The following is a 26,894-nucleotide window of genomic DNA, read 5'->3' on the forward strand; positions in this document are numbered from 1 at the left end:
GGAGGAAACCCAGGCAGACACAGGGAGAACATGCAGACTCCGCACAGACAGTGACCCAAGCCAGGAATTGAACCTGGGACCCTGGAGCTGTGAAGCAACAGTGCTACCCACTGTGCTACCGTGCCACCCACAGTTGTGGAACAAGACATGCTAATTGAAAGACATTTTTTGTCTCAGGGAATAAAGAGAAGGATTATTTAAAAAATCTTACATTGCAAAACAACGCAGTTATGTGCCCAATACTTTCTAACCTCAATCAGCCAATGGATTTCCCTTTATTAGTTGCACAATATTAAATGGTTAGTTGCAAATTCAAATACTTACGACCTCTTCCCTCAACATAAATTGAATATTAACATGCTAAATGCAGTGCTGATATTCATTAAATATGATCTGGATGAACACGTTTCTTGCAGTCAGAATTTACATTGGCTATTTGACTATTTCTCACTGATTCAGAATCTGTGCTGAAGATGTATAATTTGACTACAGGTGATTTTATTCTTCCATTATTAAATATAATGATAGAAAGGAAAATAGTCAGGAATAAAAAAGGTTTCATATTTTAAAGGGCTGCGCAAAGTACCTTTAATTAAATTCTTTAAGATGTGTCACCCTTGTTCCATTACAATTAAATGTTCTCATCAGTCACTTCAGACATGTCCCTTGAGGCAGAAGTGTCAATACGATGATTTCTTCGGATTCCGACTTTGCTGAGCAAAGATGTTGAACTTTCTGAGAAGGCCAGCACTTTGTCAATAAGCGCACTTACTCAAACGCTGGGTGCTAAGAGACTGGCCCAGACAACATTACCTCTGAATTATTCAAACTGCAAGTGAACAGTGCAATAAATTGAATTTTGACCTGCTCTGCTTTTCATTTATCAATCATCGAAGGTACGTGTAAAGCAAGCGATCAAGAGACTCGATAGACAAGATGAGTGGAAATGAATCAGTGTCTGCTCTATTAATCTGCTCTAACTGACGGTGATATCCAGGAGAATAGATTACAAGTTGAAGGCAGTTTGTCTTATCAAATCATTATTGGTTGCAAAGCTTCCCTGTCTTCACCTGTGGCTGCTGGGAGAGCACATTTTTTATGATACAATTTTTCAGTTTGCTTCTGATGGCTTTTAATTAAATTTGAAGGCAGACTCCAGCACTAGCATGGTTGTTTGTCTTACAGAGCAGTCTGCTATTATGATATAATCCCATGATAACTTTCCTTTATTAACTGTTTCTCAGATGCGCTCTGAACTGTGATTGTCTAAATATTGAAGTAAAAATAGATTTCTCCAACATAAATACACAAACACCGAAGATAACATCCTACCTCTAGGATTTTAGGATAATTTGAAATCCTGTTATAGATTATGGCATGAATTAGTTAAGAGGCAGTGCATCAATCTTTCATGTGGTTTTTATGGCTGTCTGTACAAATTATGGTTGTATTTCAATATGCTTGTAAATCAATGCTGAACTCACCTATTCCTCTGCAAAAGAAAACCAGTTTTCCTTCAAGCTTCTTCTGCATAATCTTATCACCAGCATAAGCCAACATACTTTATTCGGTCTGAAGTCAAATTGTTCGGAATGTGATATATTTAGGTTGCACTGCCATCTTCCTTTCATACAACTGAATAACATTTTCCATCTCTACAAAAATTTGGAAAGCAAAGTGAAGGCTGTTGAACACCTTCACATGAACCTGTTGCATAAAAAAAACAAATGTGTGGTGCCAGAACAGCTTCTAAAAGATATATGGGGCGAAATTCTCCAACCCCCACGACGGGTCGGAGAATAGCGGGAGGGCCTTCCCGACATTTTTCCCGCCCTCCCGCTATTCTCCCCCCCCCCCCCCCACCAACTCCCGACACGAATCGCTGCCGCCATTTTTTTACGGCCGGCAGCGATTCACAGCTGTTCGATGGGCCGAAGTCCCAGCCCTTTACGCCGTTTTTACGAACGGCAAACAGACCTGGTCTGGCCGTTCGTAAAAACGGCGGGAACAACTCGCTTTTTATAACCATGGCACCGATTGGCACGGCAGTACCACGGCCGTGCCAAGGGTGCCATGGGCCCGCGATCGGTGGGCACCGATCGCGGGCAGCGGGCCCAATGCCCGCGCACTATTTGTCCTTCCGCCGCCCCGCAGTATCCATTTGCGGGGCGGCTGAGGGGCGTCCCGGCCCGCGCATGCGCGGGTTTCGCGCAAATACGCGATGACGACAACCGCGCATGCGCGGGTTGGAGTCTTCCAATCCGCGCATGCGCGGCTGACGTCATGTGACGCGTCAGCCGGCGCTAACTCCGGCAAGCGGGCTTAACGAAATTCGTTAAGCCCGTGATGCCGGAGCTTGCGGCGTCGGGCTGCTAGCCCCGACCGGGGACCAGAATCGGTTCCCGGTCAGGAAGGGGCGCGCTGGCGTCAAACCCGCCCGGGTTTGACGGCAGCCTTACGATTTCTCCCGTTTTGGGAGAATCGCGCCCATGATTCCTACTTTCGCAGTGACCTTTCTGTGTTGCGTTGGCAAAATATTTTCTTCATAATTCTATCAATTTCATCCCAGTGTTGCTATCGCAAATACTTGTCGCAAGTTACAGACTTCTGAAAAAACTGGTTATGTCCAAAGGAGAGGTAGGGAGGGAAATGAGGCAATAAAGTGTTGTTGAAGTTGTAATAATTTTGCGGATATGTGGATCACATCGTGAACTCACTTCAGTTGAATAATTCGACATAAACTTTGGTAAAGTGGTCAGAGTTGTTTGGGAGATATTCGGAGCGATCTGCTGGCATGGCGCGTCCCAATGTGAGCGCGACAAGGCCGGTAGATCACGGGTGAAGCATACCATGGGAGCTGCGACGTCTCGTGGGATCTACCCAAGTCCTGAGAGTCATCAGGATCATGCACCCGCCCACAATGGACAGCACTAAGCCATGCTCGCCTAAGTAGGCCTTAAACCTACTTACCCGGTATCTACCGACCTCCCAGGATATACTCCCCAGGGAGACCACAGCTGAGCCCCATTCAGTGGTGGTCCACACAAATGTGGACCAGACCAAGTGGAATGGCTCCCGGGAGTCTCCGCATTGACAGCAGGAACCTTGGCAATTCCAGGCTGGCACCTTGGCATCGCCAGCCTGTCACTCCCAAGGGGCCTGTGTGGCACTGCCAAGCCAGCAGGAGCACTGCAGGATGGCACTGCCAAGGGTCAGGGCCTGAGGGGTGGTTATGTCCATGAAAGGAGAGTGGGGGGGGTATAAAGAGTGGGGGTGCAATTGAGGTAAGTATGGGCTCTTTGGGAGATTGTTATAGATGACGGGTGGGGGCCCTGGAAGAGGGGGGCCTGTAAAAATGCATGGGGGTCCCTGAAGATGGGAGGCCCAGGGTGTGGGATAGTGCCCGTGTGTGTGTGGGTGGGGGGTATTCATTTCTGCTATCTTGCCGATGCAATGATGTAGACAGAACAATGGATAAAAGCAAATTGCTGCAGATGCTGGAATCTGAAACTAAAAGAGAAAATGGTGGAAAATCTCAGTCGGTCCAGCAGCATCTGTAAGGAAAGAAAGGGGCTAACGTTTCGAGTCCAGATTACCCCAAACCTGCTGAGATTGTCCAGCATTTTCTCTTGAAGGTGTAGACAGAACATCTGGTTGTGCAACTGGAATGATGATTTATTGGCAAACATGTGGAAAGATAACTTACAGATTACTATAAAAAGTTACTTGAATGCCCCTGGAGCTACTCTACGTGCGACTATCCTGTTGTACGTCCTACTACCAACTCACAGGTTACTCCAGTCACCTGATGGATGTCTGACACCACCTGCTGGCCTGCGATCATACTGATAGTTCTGTGAACTGATATGCAACTATATACATTTATACAACTCTATACAAAATAATTTTCTCTTTATCGTTCTTTGACCTAGTTTGCCACATCTTTCCTGTTGTTACCTTTACATGTTCTGCACTTCTTTTACCATGCTGTGTTCTGCTATCTTGCCGATGAAATGATGCAGACAGAACATCTGGCTGTGTACCTGGAATGATGATTTAATGGCAAACACATGGAAAGGTAACAAACAGATTACTACACTGACAAAGTCACTTGAATTCTCCTGGAGCTACTTTACGTGTGACTATCCTGTTGTACGTCCTACTACCAACCCACAGGTCACTCCTGTCACGTGATGGATGTCTGATGCCACCTGCTGGCCAGAGGTCATACTGATAGTTCTGCGCACTAATCTGCAACTATATACATTTATACAACTATAAACATTTATGTCTGTCTGTGTATCACGATTGCACAAGGGTGGTGGGTGTGGGGGGACCCCTCACTTAGAGATCAGGGCACCCTGTCAAAATGGCAGCCTGATCTCAGATTGCAGCTCCCCAGTGATGAAAAGTGTGGGCTAAACCGGTGATAAATTCACCAGGTCCCAACAAAGTGACACTAGTGTTGTTAGATAGCAGTGGGGAATTCACCGGCAGAGCCTGCAGGAAACTCCCAGCAAAACCCGCCACAAATGACACTTAAACCTTTCCATAAAATAACGTCCTTTCACTGCTGAGGATGGTTGGGGGTTACAATAAAAAATGGGAAACCATCCCCAGCATCTGCTTTGAATGAAGGTGTGTTCTAGGCTGGTTGGCCAATCAAATCGATATTTTAATGAGGGAGTGTGTTGAGGACTTTGTCTCTTTTCCAGATTTCACACTAACTGTCTGAGTTACCTAAACCTCAGGAAAGCTGAAGGCAGGGACGAAGTATTGGATGAAAGAACTGAGTGCCTTTCCGGAATGGGTTGCCAATCAAAAGCAAGAACATATCTGTTGGCTCACCAAGCTTATCTGCTTCCATTCCTGTGAAGTACAATTCCAACACCCAATGTTCGATTCCCTCCCTCCAATTATCGCCTCACCTTCCCTCTCTGTCGGCTCCCTCCTCTTCTGTCCGAATTTCCGAATCACTGAACCTCCCGGCTGTTTCCTTCCCAAGCCCCTGGTATTATTGGGCGCCGTGTGCTGTTGCGAAATAACTTTGGGACCGCACTGTGTGATGCCAATGTTATTAGCAAGTACAGTACATCAAAATCGCCTTGCTGAAATGCAGGAAGTAATTTGTAAAATGTGAAACCTGATCCAAGCTTACACAAGCACGTTTCCTTCTGTTTTAACAGTAGCAGGTTCGGGGTTGGACGAGATACCCAATCTGGAGAGACAGATTGGTTATTAATATTTACATGAGACTGCTTGCATCAGATTTGGAAGTCATTTGAATTCAACTGCTGCATGTTAATTGTATCATTTGATTTTAAGTTTATATAGGTGGAGGGCATTGATGGAATAGTTACTTGAGCACATATAAAGCAACAGCAGTGGAGTGGAGTCAGGAGATACATACCTGTAGTATTTCAATCCGTGAATAAATTTATTGTAAATTAAGACTGACTTTGATTTCTTCCTTTCCCAGTTGGTTAACAGGACTATAACACGTGTTTTCTAGGGTTTGGAAAACCAGGTAGCGAGAGGGATTTGGAAGCGGCTGGTTTGAAGGCAATGAGTGTGAGGTCTTCATTCTGGCTACCTTTTGGACCTGCACCCTACTCGCCCATGACCACAATCTCCAACTCTGATCACATTTTTTAAAAAATTGTTCATGGGATGTGGGCGTCGCAGATTGGGCCAGCATTTATTGCCCGTCTCTAAATGCCCTTCAGGAGGCAGTTCAGGGTCAACCACATTGCTGTGGGTCTGGAGTCACATGTAGGCCAGACCAGGTAAGGACGGCAGATTTCCTTTCCCAAAGGACATTAGTGACAATTAGTTGGTTTTATACGGCAATCGGCAGTGGTTTCATGGTCACCATTAGACTTTTAATAACACATGACAACAATCTCTCTCTCCCACCATTCAGGGATATGGTTTACCTGCCCAATATGGCACACTTATAACAGGCATGGCTTGAACCTTAATTTGAAAAAAATTTAAATCAGTGACTGCAAAATCTGTCTCTATAGCTTCCAAGCTGAAGATGATGTCCATGCTGCACACTCACATTTCCACATTTTGATGTGGGCATTAATTTTGATGTGGGCATTAATTTTGCTATTCGGACCGTGTGCCAGAAGAATGCGGAGTAGGCACTAGAAATGTGTGTACCACTAACGTAATGACAATGCTGCTACTTCCCACCTCGAGATCCTCTATTACCCCCTCTTAAATACATGCAACTGAGCATTTGCTCAGCAGCGGACCCCCACCCCCTTCACCCCCGTGTCAAACAGAACTACTTAAAGGATTCACTGCTTTCAGGTTGGTCACTGATTAGGGCCGGATTCTCCGATCCCGCGCCGGGTTAGAGAATTGCCGGGGGCGGCGTGAGAAACACACCACGCCGCTCCGACGCTGGACCACCGATTCTCCGGCAACCGGAGAAACGGCGGCAATCACGTCCGCGGGGTCGCCGCCGTGCCAGTCGGGGGCTGTTGAAAGCAGCCCCCCCCCCCCCGGCGATTCTCCGCGCCTCAATGGGCCGAGTGCCCGCCGTGTTTGACCGAGTCCCACCGGCGTGGTTTACACATGGTCCTCCCGGCGGTACCTCAGAGTTCTGGCTGCGGGGGCCATCCTGTTCATGGGATGTGGGCGTCGCAGTTTGGGCCAACATTTATTGCCCGTCTCTAAATGCCCTTCAGGAGGCAGTTCAGGGTCAACCACATTGCTGTGGGTCTGGAGTCACATATAGGCCAGACCAGGTAAGGACGGCAGATTTCCTTTCCCAAAGGACATTAGTGACAATTAGTTGGTTTTATACGACAATTGGCAGTGGTTTCATGGTGGGTGGGGGGCTGGCGGATCCGACTCCAGGGAGGGGGGACCTCCACGGTGGCCAGGCCCATGATCGGGGCCTATCGATCGGCGGGCGGGCTAACTACTTGGATGGCCTATGTTCTTCCGTGCCGAGCCCCTGCAGAGCTCCGTCATATTGCCCGGAGGACGGCACGGAGACGGCAACCTACGTGCATGCGCGGACCCGCGCCAGCCATAGTGCACTGGCTTTCAAGTGCCGGCACTGTACCCGCCCCCTAGGAAGGGGTGAATGCCTGGGCCTGGTGGCCCTTTGATGCCAGAGTCACTCGCACCACTTTTGACGTAGGCGTCAGAACTTGGCCACGGGATCGGAGAATCCCGGCCGACATCTGTCAAATTTTGCAGAATTGCCTTGGAATTTCAACTGCTGTTTTCAAGTTGATGAGGTTTACATATATGTAGCACTGCATGTGGAGAAGGAGTTGGTTATTTTGTTCTGACTTCAAGAGTTTTGGCCAGACCTGCTGCCCCTTGTCACGGATTCTGTAGTTACTACCCTTCCTGAACTGCAGTGTGAAAGGCAAATGGGGCAGAGGCAGCTTCAAACAGGACAAGCTGCTTCCAAAGGGGCAAGGGGGAGAAGAATTCTCTACAAGAGGACCTCACTGCTTTAAGGTCTTCAGAGTGTATTTCATTTATCTGAACCTAAGGCAAGAAAAGTAGGTGTTCATCTGTTTCGTGAAGGACGTGCTCATCGGTACACCAGCAACAACAGAGCAGAGCGAGGACAGCACTTTCAGTCACTCTGAAGGTGACAGTGGCCTCAGTTTTATTTTGGGTTGGGATCCTCCCAGGCTAGAGCAGGCAACATCGCTAACATGTCCCAGTCACTGCCCACAGCTGTACAAGGAAGCTGACTAATGCTACTTCATTGTGCTGGCTCATCATCCTTTTCCTACACTGTAGTCCATCGCAAGCCACATCCGAATCCTCTTCCGACGACCTTGGGAAATTATCTAACCCTCTGAGGAGCGTGCACCCTCGTGACCCATTATCCGTGCCCTGGTTACAGGCCATTTCCGCCTGTTGACTCACCATGTGCAGGTCCCACCTTTACTCTACCGTCTAATGAATGCATTGTGTCAGTGAGCACAATTTAACGGGAAAAAAAATTGTCTCGTTTTGGGCGCATTTAGCAGGAGTGGAGAAAATGACTGGACGTTAAGTATGAGTAGTTCTCAATAATGTTGGTAGCTGAGTGAAAGGAGGATGTGTGGTGAATTGTGCACTATGTGAGTCTAGCAGCTCTTCTATAAGGATGCAGCATTTGAAAATGGATTCATTGACCTTGATAATCGGGTGGGCTCATTAAACCTCTTCCAGCACTCTACCAAGGTCCCCAGGGCCACACTGTTTGCATTGACAACAATGGTTGTCTGTTCCCACTACCTTCTCAGTGTCTGTCCAGAGGTCATTCTGGTTAGAGGACGTCTCTCCCTTCTGTACCGAGGCTCTAGTGTTGTAACAGAAAACCTGAGGATATGCTCTCTGCCCTACTGTGCCATTTTCACTTTTCTCCCCGCTCACAATGTTCTTCTACAACCAGTTCCAACCTGCTCCAGAAACCTGCTCACTTTAAGAGCAGCAGGTTAACTTTAAGTGGCATTAGCCTGGCGTTAGATGCTAGAATCTATCATCTAAGAAGAAACAGCGAAGCATCTGGATGGAAATTGTCCCATTGGGCAGACGCAGCATGGGTTCATAAAGGGCAGGTCGTGCCTAACTAATTTAGTGGAATTTTTTGAGGACATTAGCAGAGCGGTAGATAACGGGGAGCCAATGGATGTGGTATGTCTGGATTTCCAGAAAGCCTTTGACAAGGCGCCACACAAATGGTTGCTGCATCAGATAAAGATGCATGGCATTAAGGGTAAAGTAGTAGCATGGATAGAGGATTGGTTAATTAATAGAATGCAAAGAGTGGGGATTAATGGGTGTTTCATTGGTTGGCAATCAGTAGCTGGTGGTATCCCTCAGGGATCAGTGTTGGGCCCACAATTGTTCACAATTTACATCGATGATTTGGAGTTGGGGACCAAGGGAAATGTGGAGGTTTGAAGGAACATTTTGCGGGATTATTTAGTGTTGTATTATTTTCGAGGTTATCTTTGAAGTAAGGGGTGTTAAGGGATCCAATGTTTATTTAAAAAGGTTAAGTTAAATTCATGGAATAAACATTGTTTTGTGTTTAAAAACCCACGTGTCCATAATTGTAATACGACACTTGGAGACCAAGCCGTGTGCTTCAAAAGCAACAATACATTAAAGTGGGGGTCGGTTGAACTCCATGATACATTTTGGGATTCTGAAAACGCCGCTCCCATAACACATCAGAGTAAACCAGAGAAGTCCGAAAGACAGGTTCCAAAGGTCTTGTTAGGGACCATCAGGGCAGTCATGAGGTGAGCGATTGGGGTTGTGGGCTCTGGGGCTACATTGATGGGTGTGGAGCAGAGAGTCAGATTTTGACATTCCTGGAATCGGCTGTGGGGCCGCTTTAAACATAGACAATTTGTTTTATTTGTGGGTGTAGGGCCTAATGCAGTGGAGTTCTGAGGCCTGATATGAACCCCAACCCTCTCAACAATTCCTCACCCTGTGGTGTTCTTTGTGTTTCTAAATTCAAGATGGTTGGCATAGTGTTCACGAAGACCACAAAATAGCTTTATCTTGAACAAAGCTATACATTTATTAACATTATTTAATTGAATTCAACACTTATTCCTATATAATACATAGGTGATAATTAATATATAATCTACATTCATCTATTACTAATCTCTACACTATTATAAACTATGATCTGCTCTCACTCACACTATCTTTCCTTCAGTCTGTACTGTCGCTATCGCCTTCACTTATCTTCCCACACGGCTTTTATAATTATAAATCTAGCTCCCTCCAGTGGCTGACCTAGACATTTCATTAACCCTTGTAGTTCTTACATTTATGATAATGTTACACACCCCACCCCCAGACCATCCAATGTTCATTGGGGCCGCAGCAGAAAAAAAGATTTGGGAAGATCAGATGTCAAATGTTTGAAATATCATGCAGAGACTGAACCAACCTTATCTCCATCCTTCCTGCACACAGAAACCTCTGTTTTGGGTTTTGGTGTGGACCTTAGGAGTTTGACAAAAGAGGCAGGATAATTGCAAATGGATTGAAATTAGACAGCAATGACCACAGATGCTACTTCCTGAGATTCTCACCGGGAATGCACTGCACCATGAATATGCCTGCTGAGAAAAGGCATCTTCCAGGCTCACTGGAAGTGAGCATTTAAAAAGGAACCATTCATTTTTAAAGAAGGATGTTTTAAAGTGTAATCAATGTTGCGATTTAAGTTTGGTGCTATTTTTAGTTAGGTTATTTTGTTATTTTATTTTGGAATTTTGGAATGTTAGGTTATTTTGGAAATTCGTTTGCCCCAAAACCTTTTGGCAACTTATGATTTTAGCTGCGACATGTTAGATTGAAGCGCCTCAAGAAGACATGTGCTTATTGTCGAATTACAAAGGGGGTTCACGGAACAATGCAAGATAAGTCCATGAGAGCGAGAGCTAGCCCTACCAGTTGACGCACAACTACCTCGGATTACTCGAGGTACTCCGGAAGTTTTGTCTTCTGGATTCTGGCCTCTAGTAAATTGCCACCACTGAGGCTGTCAAGGTCACCATAGTCCTGAACTTTTATGGATCGCGCTCATTCTAAGCTACCATAGGGAACTTGAGCAACATTAATCAATCAGCAGTTCATAGATGTATCAGACAGCTGACTGATACATAGCTTGCCACAGCCAACAATTTCAGCAATGCTGTCTTCGACAGCTGGAAGCAGAGTTAAAGGGCTGTGCAATTATTTTGGATGGCAGGATTCCAGCATAGCATTGATGGGACCCATGTGGCCACTGTACACAATTCTACTGCCTTTAGGAACCACAAGAGCATCCACTGCGAAAATGTGTCGATTGTCTGCAAGCATCAAAACAGTATCAGGCAAGTGAATGCATGTGTTACCCAGACAGAATCATGAGACCTTCTTTTAAAGGAAATCCATAATGCTTGTATTCTTTGTTCATATAGAAGAGTACAAGAATCTATATTAGGTCCTCATCACCTTTGAAACAGACAATTTAGTCCGACACATCAGGTGGTATTACAGTGACCATCTTATAATAAAAACCCCATTGTTGCAAACTTCAGCATGGCACACGGTTATGCCAGTCAATAAAGGCAAATACATAAAGCAGGGAGAAGAAGAGGGCACTAATATACAACTAAGAGAAACACAAAGATGTTGAAAGGTTGGTAGGAATGGGCAGACAAGCGGTAGAGGAAATTTAAGCAGAGAAGTATGAATTTCACCTTTGGTAGGAAGAACATGGAGTGATGGTATAAATCAGAAAATATTCCTGTTGAATCATCACTGCCAAAGGCAAGAATTGCAAGGCAGATTACTATCGGGATAAAAAAATGACTCACGTTGGATCCAGGGTTCAAAATACAAAGAGGCAGCGGGAACATTCACCCTCAAAATGCCACAAGTAGCCTGCGAATAAACAAAGATGCTGACAAAAGGTTCAAGAAAGGTAGCCGACATCCATATAGCTCTTTCTTTCACTCAGACTCTCTTCCTTATTGTTGTAATATGTATAATGGTGTTCAGCCAAACAAGGTTAATGTGCGATTGGAGAACAGTACCATGCACAGTGTGATGTAGAGAGCCACATGATGTGTGCTGGGTGTAACAGAGTCTGGACGGAACCAGCATGGAGTCTGCACCCATGCATGACAGTACCGGGTAATTGTACATAGTTATGGGTTAATAATAAACAGACTAAATTGTCTCAGAGACCTCAGCCCTAATGAAAGCCTATCTATTCAAATGGAGTCCGGACATTGAAAGGTTGGTAGGAATGGGCGGACAAGTGGTAGAGGAAATTTAAGCAGAGAAGTGTGAATTTTGGCTTTGGTAGGAAGAACATGGAGTGATGGTGTAAAATATATGGTACAATTCTAAAGGGGTACAGGAGCAGAGAGACTGATGGGGGCTGTCTCTGAACACAGATCATTTAAGGTGGAAGGGCAAGTTGAAAAAGCCGTTTATGAAGGGTTTGGCACCCTGGGCTTTATAAACAGGGGCATAGCATGAAAAAGCAAGGACGTTATGATCACCCTGCACGAATCATTTGCTTGGTCTCAACTGGAGTATTTCTTACATAGTGAGTAGTTTGGATCTGGAAGCATTGGACAAGAATTGGTGGTGGCAGTTTTAATCATGGCATTCAAGAGGGAATGGGATCATTACCTGAAAAAGGGAATTATTTGTAGCGCTACGGGAAAAGACAGGAGAGTGGGACCAATACTGGTACACTTGCAGAGAGCCAGTATGGATAAGATGGGCTGAAGTCCCTTCTTCTGTGCTGGAACTATTCTGTGATTCTAACTGGACTATTAGATGAAACAGGACAATTTGGGATTTCACTAATTGATAAGGGTTAAATCCTACAACCATCTGCAGTGAATTTGTTACATGAAGCACCATACCAGGGTGGCTGCCAATTTTCAGTCTGGCTGTTCAGCTAAAATATTTATGCGGCATTTAATCAATCACCGTGTGATTCCTTTCACAGAGTCCATTGCTGAAAGGACTTACAGCTGTAGTGTTCAGGACCATAATGTTCATGTTTTTCATACAGGGCCTGAATTCGTCTTTGGAAAATTACTCTCCATTATCAGTCAAAAACTTGAGTGGTGTTCACTCAAGTAATCGTTTTTCCATGATTGATCGAAAACAGCCTCCTTGCTCCACACTGCTGTTCTTGTGGAAGGACTAAATCTGGTCACCAAGTCTATAAAATGTAACGTGAATATTCTTTGTCACACACCTTTCGGTCCATGGCAACTATCTCATTAAAGCCATATGCCAATGGAAGGCTTAAATTTGAATATGGTGCAATCCTTCGATACCTTTTACAGATTTCACAATTCTCACTTATTTCTTCTCTTAGCCTTGTATATATTTCCACAAGTACACCTGCATTTTTAAACAGAATTTTAATCTTTTGCTGGGAGTTGTTTATATTTCCCTTTGATTCTTTACATAAAATTACTAATCTTTTGTTAGGCTCAATATGTTGGCATTGTCAAACTTAAAGCAAATAGTACTTTTATATTGATTAACCTTATATGATCCTCACTACTTACTGAATTAAGGTAGCATTTACAAAATTTGTCTTACATGTTGCTGAAGTACAATTGGTAATGCCTAATAAGCATTTAGCAGATCAACTTTTGTGTCGATATCTTCCTCAGAATCCTCTTTGTCACGTGTGATTTCAATGAACCTGCTTCTTCAGTTTGGACAATTCAATGCCTGATGATACATTGAGTAATTTTTCCTTGGGAATTTCTAGGATCCATTAATGTTGTTGCGATTTTCTCTTCTGCTGTCATAGCCAGATCTACTAAAGGTGCTTTCATCCTCATTACACTTGCCTTTAATCCGCTTGTTATATTTACGCCTGTGCCCATTATCTGAAGTATTTCAAAATTTGGCCATTATTCGGTCTTCTATTCTCAGTATCACCACTGAATGTCTCATTTGTGTCACAAAGGCTGAAAGAAATGGTTTTCCCGGGAATCGTTTTTTTTTACGGCAGCAGTCATCTGCTGCAACAGAAACATCTTCAAACCCAAACCAAAGACAGTTAGAATCACCTTTATAATAATAATCTTTATTATTGTCACAAGTAAGCTTACATTAACACTGCATTGAAGTTACTGTGAAAATCCCCGAGTCACCACACTCCGGCACCGGTTCGGCTACACAAAGGGAGAATTCAGAATGTCCAATTCAACTAACAAGCACGTCTTTCGGGCCTTGTGGGAGGAAACCTGAGCACCCGGAGGAAACCCACGCAGACAGGAGAGAATGTTTAGACTCCGCCCAGACAGTGACTCAAGTGGGAATTGAACCGGGGACCCTGGCGCTGTGAAGCAACAGTGCTAACCACTGTGCTGCCGTGTCACCTATCTTTCCATTTGAGATACAGGAACTCAATTCAGCCATTTAAACACTTGTACTAATCCAGGAATCCCAAATTGAGCTTTCCTGCAATCTGCTAAAGTCCATGATATGATCTTCAATGAAATAACCCTCTGTTTTCCCAACTATCAAAGCCTGACCATGCCCTAATAAGCATTTAACATATCAACACTCTCGTAGATTTGATTCAGCAACTTATATAGTCGATCCAAAGCTTCATCACAGTCCAACTGGCAGGTATCCAGCTCACAAAATGTTTTACTTCTGACTTTACTTCTTGTAGGGAGTGACAACAGCAAAGACACACTTTGTTTTGACTGCAGTCGGGTCATAACCTGCATCCAAGTATCCGTACATTGTTCCACAGGAATTTGCCTCGGAGTCCAAGAAATCAGAAGGTAACCACACACCGACAATTTAAACTTGCTTCCATATAAGCATAGAAATGTAAGACAAAGAAGCAGGAGTAGACAACATGACCCGATGAGCCTGATCCACCTCCAATACAATCATGACTGATCTTTGGTTTCGACTCCCCGTGTCCTTTGATTCGCTGAGGCGCCAAAATTCTGTCCATTTTAGCCTTCACTGTATTCAACGATGGAATATCCAGAATCCTGTGAGGTGGAGAATTTCAAAGTTCCACAACCATTTGAGTGAATAAATTTCTCTCTTCCAACTCCTAAATTATCATCGCTATATTTCGAGATGAACCCTCATGTCCTCGATTTCTCAATCAGTGGAAACAAACTCCCTGGGTCTACCCTGTCAAGCCCCTTCAGCATCTTGTGTGTCTGCCATTTTCAACCACGGTCATTAAGATTTTAGAATTCTACCGGATTTTCTTTTCTACTTTCCAACCTTCACCTTTACGAAACCGTTCTCTGCTGCCATGCTCTTTTCCAAGCAGTGAAGAATGGAGTTGTAGTCAATCTATACACACCTTTATTAGCTTTTATTGACAGAGATACACATTCCAAACATGCACTTCCGACATCAAGAACTACAGTCTGTTTGTTCCTATTTATAGGAACACAAGTGAGTCCCTAATTAATGCCCACCATCTGCACACAATTAAAACAAAATTAATATACAATTGACATCATATACTACCTTTTCCCCATATCCCTTAATATCTCTCGTTAACAATAATCTGTCAATCTCAGCCTTAAAATTAACAATTGACCTAGCATCAATTGCTTTGCTCAAAATAGATTCTGTTAAGTTAGCTGCCACCCTTAGAATGGTTTCATGAAATTCAACTGGGGCTAGACTTGACTTTGCAGGAATGTTATCAGCTTGAATCCCACACTTGTGCTGACTGAAAGTTATCTTTTCCTGAGCGAACACTCACTGTAGCACACACAGGAGCAAAAATATAATTAATGTCCATCACTGGTCTAATAGACAACGACATATTATAATCTTGAAAGCCACAGGACAGACAGCACTTGTCAGACACTACAGGCTGCTGGTTAAATGTCTTTGTGTATGTGTTGTAGAGCTTGCTACTCATTGTTCAAGTGCCATGCTTCTCTCTTATAGTGACATCTCAAAGGCAAGAATATATTTTATGGGCTTTCTTGGTTCATAAGAATCTTACCCAAAAAATGGCAAAGTATTAGTTCCGGTGAGAAAAACAATGCAAATTTTGAAGCTCTTAAAGAAAGGTTTTTCCCCCCCACATGAATCACGCCACGCTCTTCGTGCCCTGCCGCTGATTCGCTTGGACCAGGGAATCTTAATCACTGCAATCATTGGGGAGGTCCATTTAAACACTTTCCCAGCACATTCTTTCTGGCCAATACCTTCCCCCCTCGCCATCAACCCCACCTCACAAAAACGTTTCTTACATTAGGTGACAAGGATATTGAGTAGTTGGATGCCCCACGTGTCAGCATCCTCATGGAACACCAAAAAGAGGTTCGCCGTCATGTCCTATAATGGGATGAGTGATGATGGACTTCACCAATGAAGCTTTGCATTGGGGTTCACACCAGTATATCCTGTGTGATGTAAACTCTTGTATGAGCATTGAGGTTCCATGCTTGGGACTCCAAATAGTGGCATAATTGACTTGTCAATGAATCGTGAAATTTCATATCAAGCTAATTAATACGTCTTGTGACAGATGAGGCACAGCCGATTAGGGTGAAGCTTGCAATTTTGCATGACAAGCACATATCTAGAGGGCACCCTCGTTCTCCCATTTCACAATGTTACACACTTATTCCTGAGAGACAAACTTCCCAGGCAAGTTGAATTGATATTCAAGAGCTTAGACCCTTAGTCCGCAGAGTTCTTCCTGAGTGTGGGGTTCTACTCAAAGTTCAGTTGTGCTTCCCCAAATGAGAGGGTCTTCCTTCTGCATGAGACGAGGGTGCAACCTATTCCTGAGAACTCCAGTCTGCTGTGGCAGTCTAGCCTCTCAGGGACTTCCCCGCCAAGGGATGCCCCAGTGCTGACCCTTAGTATTCACCTTCCCCCACTCACTTTCCAGGTCCCATGAAGGACAGGTGCTCCCTCAGCGATGATTTGGCCACAAGTTCAGCAAGGAGAACACAAGAAATGATGCTTGCATGATAGCCTCCCCTAAAGCATGGGTGCCCCGATGAGAATGGAAGATAAGGCCGACTAGTGATCCCTCCCCCCCAAGATTGAGTAATGGACCTCCAACCCTGCCCCTGAATTGAATTTACATGTCTCCCCCCTCCCCCCCCCCCCCGCCCCCCAACATCCTCACCAGTGCACCTCAATTAGTGAAGAGCCTGGAGGCCATTGCCTGCCTGAGATCTCACCTCTGATATTCCCCTCGGAGGAGAGGTTGCCAGGTTCACACCTTTGTAGGCCTGTTGTAAATGACACCACGACGATGTCACATTTATGCCCAGTGAATATTCCATGAGAGGTGATGGTCTGGACAGAGGGCTCTCTAATGATATGCAAATGTATTAAAATGAGGTTCCCAGGCTCCCATGGCATGATTTACACCACTCCACCAGAGGACGGAGGGAGCAGTGGTTGTGAAAATTGAAAACCCAATCGCAGCAGAGAAAATGGTGTCTTTTGCTTTTCTCCCGATTTTGAGCTCATGCCAAATTTCTCATGGGCGGAGGGCGAGGGTTCAAAATCACCCCCATTAAATGTTGCACAGGATATGGATGCAAGATGCAACACTAGGGGCGCGATTCTCCGCTGCCCACTACGGGTCGGAGAATAGCGGGAGGGCCTTCCCGACTTTTTTCACGCCCTCCCGCTATTCTCCCCCCCACCCCACGGCCAAACCATGACACGAATCGCTGCTCGCCGTTTTTTACGGTGAACAGCGATTCTCCCCAGGCCAATGGGCCAAGTTCCCAGGCCTTTACGGCCGTTTTCACGAACGCGATCACACCTGCTCTCACCGTTCGTGAAAGCGGCCGCAACGTGCCGTCCCGGACAACCATGGCACCAATTGGCATGGCCGCACCACGGCCGTGCCAAGGGTGGCATGGGCCTGCGACCGGTGGGCACCGATCGCGGGCAGCGGGTCCGATACCCGCGCACTATTTGTTCTTCCGCCGCCCCGCAGGATCAGTCCGCGGGGCGGCTGAGGGGCATGACGGCCCGCGCATGTGCGGGTTTGACGCATCTGCGTGATGACGTCATCCGCGCATGCGCGGGTTGGAGCCGTCCAACCCGCGCATGCGCGGCTGAGGTCATCGTGCGCATCAGCCGCCGTGACGCTTGGCGCGCGGACTTAGCGACGGTCGATAAGCCCGCGATGCCGTGCTTCACGGGGCCGCGCTGCTAGCCCCGCCGGGGGGGGAGAATCAGGTCCTGGGAGGGGGCGCGGAGGCTGCCGTGAAACATGGCCAGTTTCACGGCTGCCTTTACGACTCGCCGCATTTGAAGAGAATCGCGCACTTGGTTATTCAAAGAAATGCTGAAACTAAAAGAGTTTCAGAGCTTCAGGTAAATGTTTCCCCCATACTCTCTTGGTTGTTTCCCCTGAGTGTCATCTGAATGAGGCCCAAGGCCTAATATCTGGTGGGTTTTAGGCTCAACCATTTCAGCTCTGGGGTGATACTCTACAACCTGTCAGCACCATCTACACAAATTGATTTCTTGACCATTAGGGTCGAAATTTGTGTGTGATAATGGATAGGCACTTAACTCACACATACCACTCTACTCTTGCCTGCTATTTCAACAGGACTGTTAATCCATTTCAAATAAACAACCTGATGCCTCGATGAAAATAATGGATGATGATATGAAAGCACTTAGTGACTGTTGTCACTGATAATTTCTGGGCCGTGGAAAGCTGATCATTCTACAAATTGAAGATTGGAAAGTTACATTCAGTAATGGTGAAGAGGAATGTCCCAGTCAGTTGATGGCTCATTAAATTTAAAACAGCCATATCAAGTTTTTTCTTTCCTCGTTTCAAGGTAAAAAATGTACAAAATGATTTATCCGTGTCAGTCTCTGTTTAAAGCGGTTATTAGAAATGTGTCCACTTTGAAGCAATTACTGTTAAGTGGTGTGATGTAATTTAAGGCATGGGCATTTCTTCATTTTTCACATTGCTATATTGCAGACTAATCCATTTTTTAAATTCTTTGAATAAAAACAATTCTGCCGACAAGTGGGAGACTTTGCGCTCGCCAGGATTTTGTTAGTCCCATGTGATTTCCTGAGATTCATGGGAATGGTCACGGTTTGCCGGGCAACAGTGATCCCCATGCTCCTTTGTGCTTCACTGACTTGTACAACCTACAGTAGGTACCTCAAAGTACTGGAGAAATACCTCAAGCGTTGCCTTCACAAGATCCTCCAATGTGGTGGCAAGAAGCACAATCCAACAGTGGCATCCTCTCCCAAGCTGTGTCCAACATGAGGTGCTAATTATTGAAAACCAGCTCCATTGAACAGGACCTGTTGGCCGTACTCCTGATACAGGGTGCGGGGTTCTCTGATCCTGAGGCTAATGTTCACACTGTCGTGTTTCTTGACAGCATCAACATGGCCTCAGGATCGGCAATTCTGGCCCCCACAGGGGGCCAGCACGGCACTGGAGCGGCCCTCGCCACTCCAACTGCTGATTCCGGCATCAACTGGGCACTGTGGGGTCGCGCAGTGGGACCGGCGCCAACGCCCGCGTGCGCAGTGGCTCCCTTCTCTGCACCGGCCCCGACGCAACATGGCGTAGGGCTAAAGGGGCCGGCGCGGAAGAAAGGAGGCCCCCAGCCCAAGAGGCCAGCCTGCCGACCGGTTGGCTCTGATCGCGGTCCAGGCCACAGCAGAGGCCCCCCCCCCACCGGGTCAGACCCGCCATCCCCCCACGGGCGTCAGACACCCGCCCACCCCCCCACAGGCCACCCTGGACCCTTCCACGCCGAGGTCCTGCCAGGTAAGACCACACGTGGACGGCGCCAGCGGGACTCGGGATTTTTAATACTGCGGCTCAGCCCATCCCGGGCCAAGAATCGGCGGGGGTGGGCTGCACAGAGTGGCCCCCGGCTGGTGCCACGTCGACCACGCCAGTGCCAATGGTGCCGATTCTCCGCTCTGCGTTGGTGCGGCGTGACGCGATTCGCGCCGGTCACGCCGATTCTCCGGCCCGGCCCCGGGCTGACAGAATCCCGCCCTAGATTCCTGAAGCAACTGCTTTACATGGAAGTCAGTCGCAACTCAGGACGACAGCAGAAATACTGTAGAGATGTTCTAAAGACAACCATGAAGGGCTGAAATAACCCTGCTGACTCAAGAGAGACCCTTGCACATTGAACTTGGCAGTCAGCTCGGAACTCATCGAGCTGGAGTAGAAGCAAATCATCCATAAACACTACCAGGCACGGTGATGCAGTGATTAGCACTGCTGCCTTGTGACGCCGAGGACCAGTGTTCGGTCCAAGCTCCGGGTCACTGTCTGTGTGGAGTTTGCACATTCTCCCCATCTGTGTAGGTGGATTGGTCATGCTAAATTGCCCCTTAATTGAAAAAAACAATAATTAGGTACTCTAAATTTATATATTTTTTAAAAAATCCTTGAACACTTCCAACTTTTAAAGACTTCCGGCGGGACTTTCTGCCTCTTCCCACTGATGGGATCCCCTGGTCCCGCAGGATCCCTGATGGCCAGACGGACAAGCCATACAAAATGCTGTTGACATCGGCGGCACCAGAAGATCCCACTGGCAGCCAAGGGCCAGGCCCCTCTGCATCCGGAAAAACATGCCGCACGGCGGGGGGGAGGTGGGGGGGGGGGGGGGGGGGGGGGGGCAGAGAAGCCCATCCAACAAATCCTGTTTAAATAGTGCTGAGAAGAAAATGAAAAATAACTTCAAGGAGCTCCAGATTAGCTCAATTTTCCAATGCATATTTGTGTTTGTTTTGCTATTCCATTAATTTAATAGACAGGAAATAATGTAAGCCATGAATCATGCATTGATCTCCATGGTCTACTTCCTAAAAGTGCATTGAACATAGGAAGCTTTACATCAAAAGCACTAAATCATTTTTAAAAATCCCAATATCAAGTGGGTGGATGAATTATATATCCAAACACAAGGTTCACTCCTCATTCTGACGAAAAGTATAATAGTACAACTTCACAAAACATTATTTTCAACCTTTACCTGCATGTCCAATGCCATGCCAAGCAGACATGAGAACATTACAAATTTTAATAACCTGTATGCCCTCTTATTTAAAAGGGTCAGTTGATCTTTAAGATGGTTGCCACAGCTCGCCTGACTTCACAACTGCAATGATGTCAGGCTTCTAGAAGGCTCTGATTGAATAAGAAGCAGATATACCCAAGCATGGCAAGACTTCTAAAATAAAGGGCGGGTTCTACCAGTCGTGTTGCGCCTGAAAAACAGTGCGGCGTGGTGCAACCTGAATGGTCGATGCCGCAAGATCCCACTTCCAGAATCTACCTGGCTCACCACACTTTGGGAGATCTGAAGCAATCTTGCATGACACCGCGATGTGATTCCCACCCATTGTAGGCGGGATCACTTTCTGGCAAATCTACATATTAGAGTGAGACAGCTAGTCTTACTCTAATATGCATTCTCGAGATTTATCCAAAGCGTGGGATCAAACCCGCTGGCCTTGGAGACCTTGGGTGAGTGCCATACAGTGCCAGACTCTACAAACGGGGACCAGATGGAACGGCACTCATGGGGTCTTCCAGGGGATTGGACGCCCCCAGATGCATGCCCTCTTCTCAAGGTGGTACCTGGCACTGCTGATGCCATCTGGACGCCCTGCCAGTGCCAGACTGACACCCTGACAGTGCCACCTGGGTGCCAGCCTGGCAATGCCAAGGTACCCAGTTGGCACTGCCAGCTAGCAGAGGCACTGCCAAGGTGCCAGGCTGGCAATGTTTGCATGGTGGAGCTTAGGATGGGGTGAGCCCTCCGTGGATGTGGGGGAGAGCGAGGGGGGCCCCCTTATATTGATTTGGGACTTGGGGGTGTTTGGGGGTTGTGGCCGGTGTTCGAGAGATCAGAACAACATTTTAAAGTGGCGGTGAGCTTCAGGGCACCTGTGACATCCACAGTTAGCTTGCAAGTCAATGAAATTTCAATTTTGAACCACTGCATGGCCCACAGACCTCTCGCTGCATAAGGAGTTCCGGCAAGCGGAGTTCCTTAGTGCAGAAAACAGGGCTAAGTGCCACTTTGTTGGGCAGTTCCCCACTGAGGACCCCAATCTACCTGAATGGGCATTAGATAGAGGGGTGCTTCACAAAGCTCCGAGCATTGGGAAACACCCGGCTAATCTCATACACTACGGGACTCTGTCCCCATTCGGGTAGATTGTGTCCTCAATCTATCCTCAAACAGACAATGGAGCTCCCTGAAGGTGTGAAAAGAAAGTTAGCATTGAACACTGCAGTTTAGAAGGATTGTTCTATGGGGTTACAATTTGTTTTATTTGGAAGATGACTTGGCATTTCGTCCAGATCACATGATAAAGTGGCCACCTTGGCTTGCTACAGAAAATGTAGCAAGAACATTCAATCTGTAGTTTCAGATCCATCTTCACCCATCAAGGAAACAGCTTCAACTCAGAGAGAGAGGGAAAGACATCTAGAAACAGATAATAGTCTGTTGTAAGCAACTGGGCAGCTAGAAATGTCTCACATGCCGAACTAGAAGCAAGGAACTCTCTCTCTTCTTCTGTTTCCATCTGCAAAGTTCACCGATTAAACCAAGCTGTCGCAATTAAATAGTGTAAGCTATCACAGCTTGCAGAGACAATTCTACGATCTCACTTCAGACTATGCAGCATCTCACCTTCAATACAAAGCAGGCCTGCACTAAACAATAGACTTGATTCACATTTATGTGTCTTCATCTGCAACTAATATTTGTATGTGCATGTGTGAGTAACAAAATTTTCTCCAGAGCAAAACCAAGACATAAACTAACCTTTTCCTTTTTCAGTAAAAAGGCTTTGCTGCTAGGTTATTTTAAATTGAATTTCTCACTCCATGGGTAAGAAAATGCACACACGATTATAAATATGTTGCTCATGGCGACTTTTGGAAAACACCTTTAAAACACCCATGACACCATTCTGCAGTTTGATTACGATTACCTCACACTGTTTGACCATTTGGAAAAGTGCGAGTGCAAAGTAAGTTTACACCACATAACTAACCAGTGTGATGCACATTTCTGTATTCATGCACAAGCTGAACTGCAAGGTAGCCACAAAGCTAATATTTTTCCATGTGCTCATGCAGTTTCTCATACCTGTTCAGAATTACTTAGTTGCTTCCAGAACAAAGTGGTGTACAACAGCAGGCCAGAGAAGATTCCTTCATGCTGGACTCCTACATCAACAGGGACAGAACGGTGTTGCCTGACAATGTGGTGAGAGTGAGCGAGACTGAAGCTGGAGGATTTTGGCAAGTTCAGTGTTGGTACCATTCTGGGCGTCAGCACGAACACTTTTCCAACGGAGACAAGTTGTGGATTCAAGTCCCAGTTCTGGCTTGGGGCACATATTAAAGCCTGACACTTGAGTGCAGAATTCGTGGAATGCTGCATTGTTGGAAGTGTAGTATTTCTGATGCAAAGTTAAACTAAGGCCTACGTGAACTAGTGAACATGCAAAATTCCATTCCATTGCTTGAAGACAAGGCCACCAATTCCCCCAGTTTCCTTCCTACCATTCATCCCTCAATCTATATAACTAAAAACTGATACAAATTAGTTTTCTGGCTTGAACTGAGAGTGAATAATCCCTCTGTAGGAAGTCCCTAGGCAAATCTACTCTTTTACATGAGGCCGGTAAGCTTCAGGGCACCTGTGACATCCACAGTCAGCTTGCCTGTGAAGGAAGGTTCAATTCTGAACTTCTGTATGGCCCACAGTGGTCCTCAGGTGGTATACTGGGAAGGAACCTACAAGGAACTTGCATTCATTTTCCATAATGAACCAGGGTAAAGCATTTCTGCTCCTCCTGACTGAACATTTAGAACTCTTTGAAAAGAGTAACCTGGTTGCCTATTGTGTTTCCTTCAAGGATTGCAGGTTAGGCATAAGAGAACCATATGTGTCTGGGAATAGCCAGCCCGATGCTTCCTGCAGTCTGGGGCTTCCTACTTTTGCAAAGGTATTCAGTATACCTCCATCAGTTACTAGATATAGGCAAAGGGATTAATATCACTTTCATACATGGGCCCTGAATGTATCTTTTTCTGCCTTCACCTATATAGAACAAGGAGATATTTCCTCCCACAGTGCATGCTGAGGAACCCATTTTGCTCTTGTAAAGAAGATATGTGACTGTTATTATCCCCTGGGAAGTAAAGGAGTGTGTAACATCCAATTCCTGTTTATTCATAACGAGTCTGAATTCCCCCGGTAATTGGGTGTGGAGCTTCCCCCTTAACAGGAAAGGCTCCTCAGTATAAAAACCCTGGCTTGGGTGCAGATCGGGTAGGGTGACACTTTGCGGCATGGGGTTTAGTAGTGTATCTCAATAAATCTCTTTCATTACATCCTACTGTGTATCATATGAGTGTTCCTTGCCCCATGGGTCCCACAGAGACTATTGAGTAATTAGACCTTAGTGACTCGATACATTTAATATTCTCCTGTTTACCTTAGCATGATTCACATAACATGTTTCTGGAGTGTGACTTGTGCTATTACATGCTGATCTATTATTTGCTTTTCTGTGATTCAATCTCAGACATTTGCTGGTATTCGCTCTTATTTTAGTTACAGGCTACATCCAATAGAATGTATGGCAGAGATCGTTTATATCTTCAATGTGGTGATATGCCTGTGTACAGTTTTGTATATGGTTGCCTAACAAGGAATAGTGTTACCGATGCAAGCTCCTACCAGCTGGTGGCGATAGAGATCTACCATGTGACTTGAGACACCCGCCAGTTGGTCGTGAGTCGTACAAGAGGATAGACGCACTTAGAGTAGCTCCAGAATTCACTGAATTCATTTAGTAGCCATCATCTGCATTATAGTTCATTAACTATCTTGCCACGTGTTTGTGGATAAATCATCTTTCTCATTAAAGAAGTAGATATTCGTACATCATTACCACGGTCATAACACAGAACACAGCATTCAAGTGTCATCCAATTATTTTGCCACAATGCCATGAATATCCTGAGGGTTTTAGTTGCAGAACAGTGTCTCTTAAAGACGTCCTCAATAGGATAACTAACTCTTTATTAACAAGTAGAATTATTTACACATGTACAGCAAAGGGGGCAAGCTGGCAGATAGCTATGCCTTTACCCCTCTCTGCTCAACACCATATTGTGGCGATACCAGCGTTGGACTGGGGTGAGCACAGTAAGAAGTCTTACAACGGCAGATTAAAGTCCAACAGGTTTGTTTCAAATCACTAGCTTTCGGAGCACCTGAGGAAGGAGCAGTTCCCGCGAAAGCTAGTGATTTGGAACAGACCTGTTGGACTTTAACATGGTGTTGTAAGACTTCTTACTGTGCAACACCATATTGACCCTGGATCTGAGTCATTTGCTTTCTTACATCACTGTGTGGGTGGTACTCTACTTAGTCCCACGTTAACCCTGTTTGTGTTGTTGAATTTAGGATGGTTGATGTAGTGTTCACAAAGACCACAAAATAGCTTTAAATTGAACAAAGCTATAAATTTATTAACATTGCTAATTTGGATTCGACACTTACTTCTATATAATACGCAGTTGGTAACAAACATATAACCTACACTCATCTACTACTAATCTCTACACTATAACATTAACTATGATCTGCTCTCACTCACACTATCATTCCTTCAGTCTGTTCTTTAGCCTTCCCCTCAACCTCTCACCCACAATAAGAAGTCTTACAACACCAGGTTAACGTCCAACAGGTTTGTTTCAAACACTAGCTTTCGGAGCGCTGCTCCTTCCTCAGAAGCAGTGGTCCGAAAGCTAGTGTTTGAAACAGACCTGTTGGACTTTAACCTGGTGTTGTAAGACTTCTTACTGTGCTCACCCCAGTCCAACGCCGGCATCTCCACATCATCTCACTCATAAGGCTTAGCATCAATGTCTTATACACTTAAACATCTAGTTCCCTCTAGTGGTTGAGTTATACATTTCATTAACCCTTGCAGTTCTTACATTTATGATAATGTCACAGTATATGCCAGACTTTTGTAGCACATATTCTAATTTGCGTCTTCTTAAAGTAATCACAATGTCGCTATGATAATAATAATAATCGCTTATTGTCACAAGGAGGCTTTAATGAAGTTACTGTGAAAAGCCCCTGGATGGAATGGGACTGGAAATTCAAGAAAGGTTGGAGGAGGTAAGTGTTGAAAATTGGCACCATCACTGCTTTGCAGTTCTCTGAACAGTTAACAGCGCAGAGGCTGATCAAATTACTACAAGATTGTGTTCGAGAATAAGTAACTGTTACTGCACTGTAAAATGTAAGAAAGGCCTAAATTGATAGAGGGAGGACAAGTCACAAAAGGAAGTTGCAGTTGCAATCAGATCTTATGGTCACTGTTGCAGTAAAAAATCTCACAATGTGTGAATTATATCCACCAGCATATTTTGAGCACACATACACTTGTCATTAATTAAATAAATGTTTTCACGTTACTTTAAAACAACAGGGTTGTGCACAAATATGTAACAACAGCAGGAATTAAATTAAATGGGTTAACTACTCTGTTTAAGTAGTAGAGAATGGGGATTGGTACATTTGGTAATTTAGCATTCAAGTGATAACATTTCTGACGATCATTTATACTCTTTGCCACAGTATTGCCTTCAAGGGCCTTTTTATAGAGAATACAGAAGACAAAATAAAGCGAGTAAAATGTTCGAAATCAGCATGGTCCATACTTCATTAAGATTGCAAACAATGATGAATAACATTTGATAACGTCAGCGAAAGGCTTATTTCATTAAATCGATCTTGTCAGCCACTCCATGCCATTTATTATCATAGAATCTCTACAGCATAGAAGAAGGCCATTTGGCCCATTGAGTCTGCAGCAACTCTTTGAAAGAACACCATAACTAGGCCCATTCCCCCACCTTATACACATAACCCACCTAACCTACACAACTTTGGACTCCAAGGGGTAATTTAGCCTGACCAATCCACACAGCTTTGGACTGTGGGAGGAAACTGGAGCACCCGGAGGAAACCCACGCAAACATGGGGAGAATGAGCAAACTCCACCGAGACAGTCACCCAAGGCCGGTATTGAACCCGGGTCCCTGATTCTGTGAGGCAGCAATGCTAATCACTATGCCACCGTGCCGTCCTATTTATCGTTAACTCAGATTAGTCTAGAACACCGAAAAGTCTCCGGGAGACTAAAATTCCAAGTGTACTGGATCCTCATGAGCCTGTTTGGTTTAGAGCTGGACAATGACAGATTCGACAAATGTGTATTTTTAAATATAAATTTAGAGTACCCAATTCATTTTTTTTCCAATT

The 26,894-nt window shown here is 45.3% G+C and overlaps 1 protein-coding gene across 40 annotated transcripts in view; it reads right to left on the minus strand.

The window, feature by feature from the left end:
- Nucleotides 1–26,894, minus strand: part of LOC119970160 (receptor-type tyrosine-protein phosphatase delta) — a 2,903,826-nt gene that overhangs the window by 1,813,014 nt on the left and 1,063,918 nt on the right. The window lies entirely within an intron of this gene.

Source organism: Scyliorhinus canicula, chromosome 8 (genome assembly GCF_902713615.1).
Source record: "Scyliorhinus canicula chromosome 8, sScyCan1.1, whole genome shotgun sequence".
NCBI classification, from domain to species: Eukaryota; Metazoa; Chordata; class Chondrichthyes; order Carcharhiniformes; family Scyliorhinidae; genus Scyliorhinus; species Scyliorhinus canicula.